This window comes from Asparagus officinalis, chromosome 4 (genome assembly GCF_001876935.1).
Source record: "Asparagus officinalis chromosome 4, Aspof.V1, whole genome shotgun sequence".
Lineage (NCBI taxonomy): Eukaryota > Viridiplantae > Streptophyta > Magnoliopsida > Asparagales > Asparagaceae > Asparagus > Asparagus officinalis.
In genome coordinates, this window is record NC_033797.1 from 135,383,975 (window position 1) to 135,390,503 (window position 6,529).

Here is a 6,529-nt window from a genome sequence, read left to right on the forward strand (position 1 = left end):
TGGATATTTAGTATGATAAATATCATTTAATGGTATATGAGTATAATACCATGTGTTTTGAGTATGAACGAGGTCATACATGAGAGAGAGAAGAGTTGAAACATGCACAAATGGCCAAACAAATGAGTATCTGGAAATGCCCAGTCCGGTCGACCGCCACGAATGGCCAAACAAATGAGTATCTGGAAATGCCCAGTCCGGTCGACCGCCACGGTCGACCGCGAAACCTGCAGACTGTTTTAAACCTGTTTTGAGTTGGTTTCGGATTTCTAAACCCATATTCATTTTTCCTTGATATATACATATGAGTTTTTTCACGTTTTATTCAGTATTCCTAAGAACCCTAACAACCACCAAACCCCCCAAACCCTAGTTTGATTTCTTAGAGAAGATTGGAGGTTTTCAAGTTGGGTTTTTGTTGATTTTTGGCTTTTGGAGTGGAGATCTCCTTCGACGTTGCTTCTAACACATTTTCCTACAACCCCAGGCGAGTATCATCTCTGCTAATCCCCCTCCCAGTTTTTAAAAGGTTTTTGAAAGAGATTTAAACATGTTTTGTAAAGCCTAAACGAATAGATTATGTATAAAAGACAACTCTTTTGTATTATATATATAAAGATTAGGTCTTTTCATGCTAAAAAGGTTGAGAACGTTTTTACAAATGTGATTTAGATTTGAAGATGATTTTAAAACGTGGTTAATCTAAAGAAAGAAGTTTGATTCGTTGTTTTGAGCTTTTATGCATGTTTTAGGATTTTGAATATAAATCTAATGCATAAAATCATGGTTATATATGTTGATTTTGATTTCCAGATATTTCTATCTGCTGTAACATATGTGTATGTAAGATTCATAAAGTTTTTACCATGTTTGAATCACAAAAACACGTTGTGAACACGACACACACAAATCTGAGAAAACTGGATATCTAGCTCACGGTCGACCGCCACGGTCGACCACAACGGTCAACTGGCTGCAGGACAGAGACTTAGGTAGTCTCTAGAGCCCGTCGCGGTCGACCGCCGCGGTCGACCGCCAGTTTGATGATGGCATGTGCATGTTGTTTGGATTTGTTTTGGTTTTTCGAGAAAATTCCTCGATCTCGTACTGATATATTACAGTGTTTAAGAGTTGTTTAACACCTAGGATGATGGTAAACTTCAGATGTGGACACGCACACCGAGATATGTGCATTTATATTAGATTGTGTTAGATTAACACACTGCCGACATGAGTTAAATTGATAAACACATATGAATAATGTTATTCTATACGTATCCGGAAATAGGGAGATGAAACCTATTTACCGCAGAACGATTGAGTAAGAGTATTATAAAAGTATTGTTATTACACGTATCTGGAATAGGAAGATAATAAATCCTATTGCCGAAGAGCGATTGAGTAAGAGCATTACAAGAGTATCGCTATAGTACAAGATGATGCACACATAAATATTTAATCAGTTATAAGTTTTGATTCCATGATAGACTACCCGTGAGTAGGGTATTTACTTTGAGATTTTGGCACACCCGTTATGGACGGCAGTTATATTTCGTTTTGGTTTGGTTGGCATCCTCTTATATTAGAGCAGGCTACTCAGATGTACTTCGAGATGAGATATTTATTCTTTATGTTGGAGATTGGAGTATGTTTCCTTGACTATTTGTTTTTCATTCATAAAGAGCTATATGAATGATTTGATATATGTATGTACTGACTCTATTTTCTTATTTTCTCCTACCCCTTCCCCTGGGGAGAGGTAGTGATGATCTCGTTAGCGCTTTGACGCTCGTTGTTTTCTCCTCTTTCAGGCAGCGAGTTTGACGCACGGAGAGTCGCAGGTTGATGGGACATTTTAGTTGTCCATTTAGCTATTTATTATATTTTGTAGTTATTGCAGAACTCCACATGTAGTTGATTATTTTCAGACTCTAGATTGATATTTCATTTTAGAGTTGAGAACTCTTGTGAGACTTTGTTTATTTGATTCGTTGTATTTGAGATTCAGTTCAGACTCAGAGATATATCTACCTCATTCCAGTTGCCTCATTATTAATACTTCTTATGTTTCTTCTGTGTATATTTTTAGTATTGTTCGATTTTGATTATTTACCTGTCTATATCATCATCTATTTATTGTTTTTACTAGAAAGATAGTAATTGTGATGGTAAAACATGTCATAGTATGGTGGTTGGTGCTTGGTAGGTTGGACAATCTGGGTTTCACCTGAGACTGCAGCCTTGTGTGAACCCTGGGGCGTCACAGAAAATCATGGAGTTTAATTAAGTATTCAGTTCATTTGTTTTTCATGTGTGACTTAGCCTTGTGTCAGAAAAGCAAGGGCTCACGGAGGTCTCGTGATTTACATAAATCAAAATTGTATTTTTACGTTGAGGCTCATGGACGTAATTGCGGGTTTTGAAGTCAAAGAAGAAAGTGAATGACATGGCTAGTTTTGACTTCAATTCTAACGAGACTTTTAATATCTTCTTTATTTTTTTACTTGTGACTCTCCTCTGTTGATGAACCAACAACACCCTTAATTTTTTTTCTTTTTTTTCTAATCGGGAAAAGTAATCGTTCTTGATCTTATATCCAAAATCTTAGTTCTTGAGCTCTTGGGCTCTCAAGTTAGTTCTAACTTGCCCCATATTAGTTGTAACTCATCATATGTTAGTTCTAACCCGCCCCATATTAGTTCTAGCATGTCCCATGTTAGTTCTAGCTAGGTGGGGCAAGTTAAAACTAATAATATTCGAAGCGATATAACGAGAGGTAGAAAATAAGCCCAAGTAAAAGGAAGATATCGTGTGATAGACAATATAAAGGGCTACACACCAACGAAGACGGTGGTGAAAACGGAGACCGGAGGTGGCCGGAAAACACGCGCGAAGTCGGCACGACGCTGCTATTTTCTGCTCACTGCTGCCGTCGAACGATGTTTCGAACATTATCGAGAGAGATAGAGAATGAGTTAGAGTGCGATACAAATTGAAGGTGATAGACAACATGTAGGGCTACTCACCAAAGAAGAAATCGGCGGAAACAGAGATTGGATGTGATCGAAAAGTGTGTGCGAAGTCGGTACAAAACTGTAGTTTTTTTACAGTACAATTTCTCGCCGTTCGGGTTTGTTCTTCGTTGTTCGGAGCTTTTCACCGCTGTCCGGGCTTGCCGGAGGTGGGAGGAGGTTGTCGGGGTCGTCGGGGTGTCTCGGTGGGCTCCGCCGAAGGTGAGAGGAGCTTTTCTCTGTTCCAAGAGCCTAGAACTAAGATGAATTAGAGGTAGAACTAGCTAGAACTAACATAGTACGGGCTAAAACTAGCATGGTACGGGCTAGAACTAAGAAGGTGTGGGTTAGAACTAATTTGAGGGTACAAGAGTCTAGAACTAAGATGAATTAGAGCTAGAACTAGCTAGAACTAACATAGTGTGGGCTAGAACTAGCATGGTACGGGCTAGAACTAAGAAGGTACGGGTTAGAACTAACTTGAGGGCCCAAGAGCCTAAAACTAAGATGAATTAGAGCTAGAACTAGCTAGAACTAACATAGTGCGGACTAGAACTAGCATGGTATGGGCTAGAACTAAGAAGGTACGGGTTAGAACTAACTTGAGGGTCCAAGAGCCTAGAACTAAGATAAATTAGAGCTAGAACTAGCTAGAACTAACACAGTGCTGGCTAGAACGAGCATGGTGCGGGCTAAAACTAAAAAGGTACGGGTTAGAACTAACTTGAGGGCCCAAGAACCTAGAACTAAGATGAATTAGAGCTAGAACTAGCTAGAACTAACATAGTGCGGGCTAGAACTAGCATGGTACGTGTTAGAACTAAGAAGATGCGGGTTAGAACTAACTTGAGGTCCCAAGAGCATAGAACTAAAATGAATTAGAGCTAGAACTAGCTAGAACTAGCATGGTGCGGGCTAGAACTAAGAATGTACGGGTTAGAACTAACTTGAGGGCCTAAGAGCCTAGAACTAAGATGAATTAGAGGTAGAACTAGCTAGAACTAACATAGTACGGGCTAAAACTAGCATGGTGCGAGCTAGAACTAAGAAGGTGTGGGTTAGAACTAACTTGAGGGTCCAAGAGCCTAGAACTAAGATGAATTAGAGCTGGAACTAGCTAGAACTAACATAGTACGGGCTAGAACGAGCATGGTGCGGGCTAGAACTAAGAAGGTGTGGATTAGAACTAACTTGAGGGCCCAAAAGCCTAGAACTAAGATGAATTAGAGCTAGAACTAGCTAGAACTAACATAGTACGGGCTAGAACTAGCATGGTACGGATTAGAACTAAGAAGGTACGGGTTAGAACTAACTTGAGGTCTCAAGAGCATAGAACTAAGATGAATTAGAGCTAGAACTAGCTAGAACTAACATAGTACGGGCTAGAACTAGCATGGTAAGAGCTAGAACTAGCTAGAACTAACATAGTACGGGCTAGAACTAGCATGGTACGGGCTAGAACTAAGAATGTACGGGTTAGAACTAACTTGAGGGCCCAAGAGCCTAGAACTAAGATGAATTAGAGCTAGAACTAGCTAGAACTAACATAGTGCGGGCTAGAACTAGCATGGTGCGGGCTAGAACTAAGAATGTACGGGTTAGAACTAACTTGAGGGCCCAAGAGCCTAGAACTAAGATAAATTAGAACTAGAACTAGCTAGAACTAATATAGTGCGGGCTAGAACTAGCATGGTGCGAGCTAGAACTAAGAAGGTACGGGTTAGAACTAACTCGAGGGCCCAAGAACCTAGAACTAAGATAAATGCGAGCTAGAACTAACATAATGCGGGCTAGAACGAGCATGGTGCGGGCTAGAACTAAGAAGGTGTTGGTTAGAACTAACTTGAGGGCCCCAGAGCCTAAAACTAAGATGAATTAGAGCTAGAGCTAGCTAGAACTAACATAGTACGGACTAGAACTAGCATGGTACGGGCTAGAACTAAGAAGGTGCGTGTTAGGACTAACTTGAGGACCCAAGAGCCTAGAACTAAGATGAATTAGAGCTATAACTAGCTAGAACTAAGATAGTGTGGGCTAGAACTAGCGAAAAGCTCTGAACAGCGAAGAACAAACTTGAACGGCGAGAAATTGCACTGTAGAAAGCTGTAATTTTGTGCCGACTTCGCACGCACTTTCCGATCACCTCCAATCTCTGTTTCCACCGATTTCTTCTTTGGTGAGTAGCCCTACATGTTGCCTATCACCTCCAATTTGTATCACGCTCTAACTCATTCTCTATCTCTCTCGATAACGTCCGAAACATCGTTGGACGGCAGCAGCGAGTAGAAAACAACAGCGTCGTGCCGACTTCGCGCGCGTTTTTCGGCCACCTCCGGTCTCCGTTTTCACCACCGTCTTCGCCGGTGTATATCCCTTTATATTGTCTATCACACGGTATCTTCCTTTTACTTGGGCTCATTTTCTACCTCTCGTTATATCACTTCGAATATTATTAGTTCTAACTTGCCCCAACTAGCTAGAACTAACATGGGACGTGCTAGAACTAACATAGGGCGGGTTAGAACTAACATGGGATAAGTTAGAACTAACTTGAGAGCCCAAGAGCTCAAGAACTAAGATTTCGGATATAAGATCAAGACACGATTATTTTTTCCGATTAGAAAAAAAAATTGAGGGTGTTGTTGGTTCATCAACAGAGGAGAGTCACAAGTAAAAAAATAAAGAAGACATTAAAAGTCTCGTTAGAATTAAAGTCAAAACTAGCCATGTCATTCACTTTATTCTTTGACTTCAAAACCCGCCATTACGTCCACGAGCCTCAACATAAAAATAAAATTTTGATTTATGTAAATCACGAGACTTCCGTGAGCCCTTGCTTTTCTGACACAATGCTAAGTCACACATGAGAAACAAATGAACTGAATACTTAATTAAACTCCATGATTTTCCTCTCATATCCAGCAAACATAACAGACCCGTTGCGACAAACTTGAGGGGTGAAGCTTAGGGGCCTGGGTGGAGGCAGCGACGGCGATGACGAGTAGGGCGTGTGCCAGGACGACGAGCTTGAGAAAGCCCTTGGTTTTAGAGAGAGAGAGAGAGAGAGAGAGAGAGAGAGAGAGAGAGAGAGAGAGAGAGAGAGAGAGGATGAGAGAGCTGGGTTTGAGGTATTGAAGAGAGGGGATAAGGTTATTTTGGGGATTTTAGCTTAGCTGGTATGTAATAATTGTTAAAAAAGGGCTGCAGTACAAAGTGTCACACTTCAAGAGGCTGAATCACATGAGGGAAACTAAGAGGGGCTGCAGCACATGAAGTTTCTGTTTTTGTGACCTGGACACATTTTTCCCAAAATATTATGGTGTTTGTAGAAGATGATGTATAAATGATCTGTAGAAAGTACCTTCAGGGGTTTTGCTGAAGGACTCATGTACTGTGAGTTGAAAAATAAAATAAAAAATAGTTGTTTAGTGTGTTGGTGTTATGTTTGCCGGTCTTGAGGTGACATTTGTAAAGTCATGATTAATGGAGTATGTTACTGTCAACACGCAGGCGTTGCT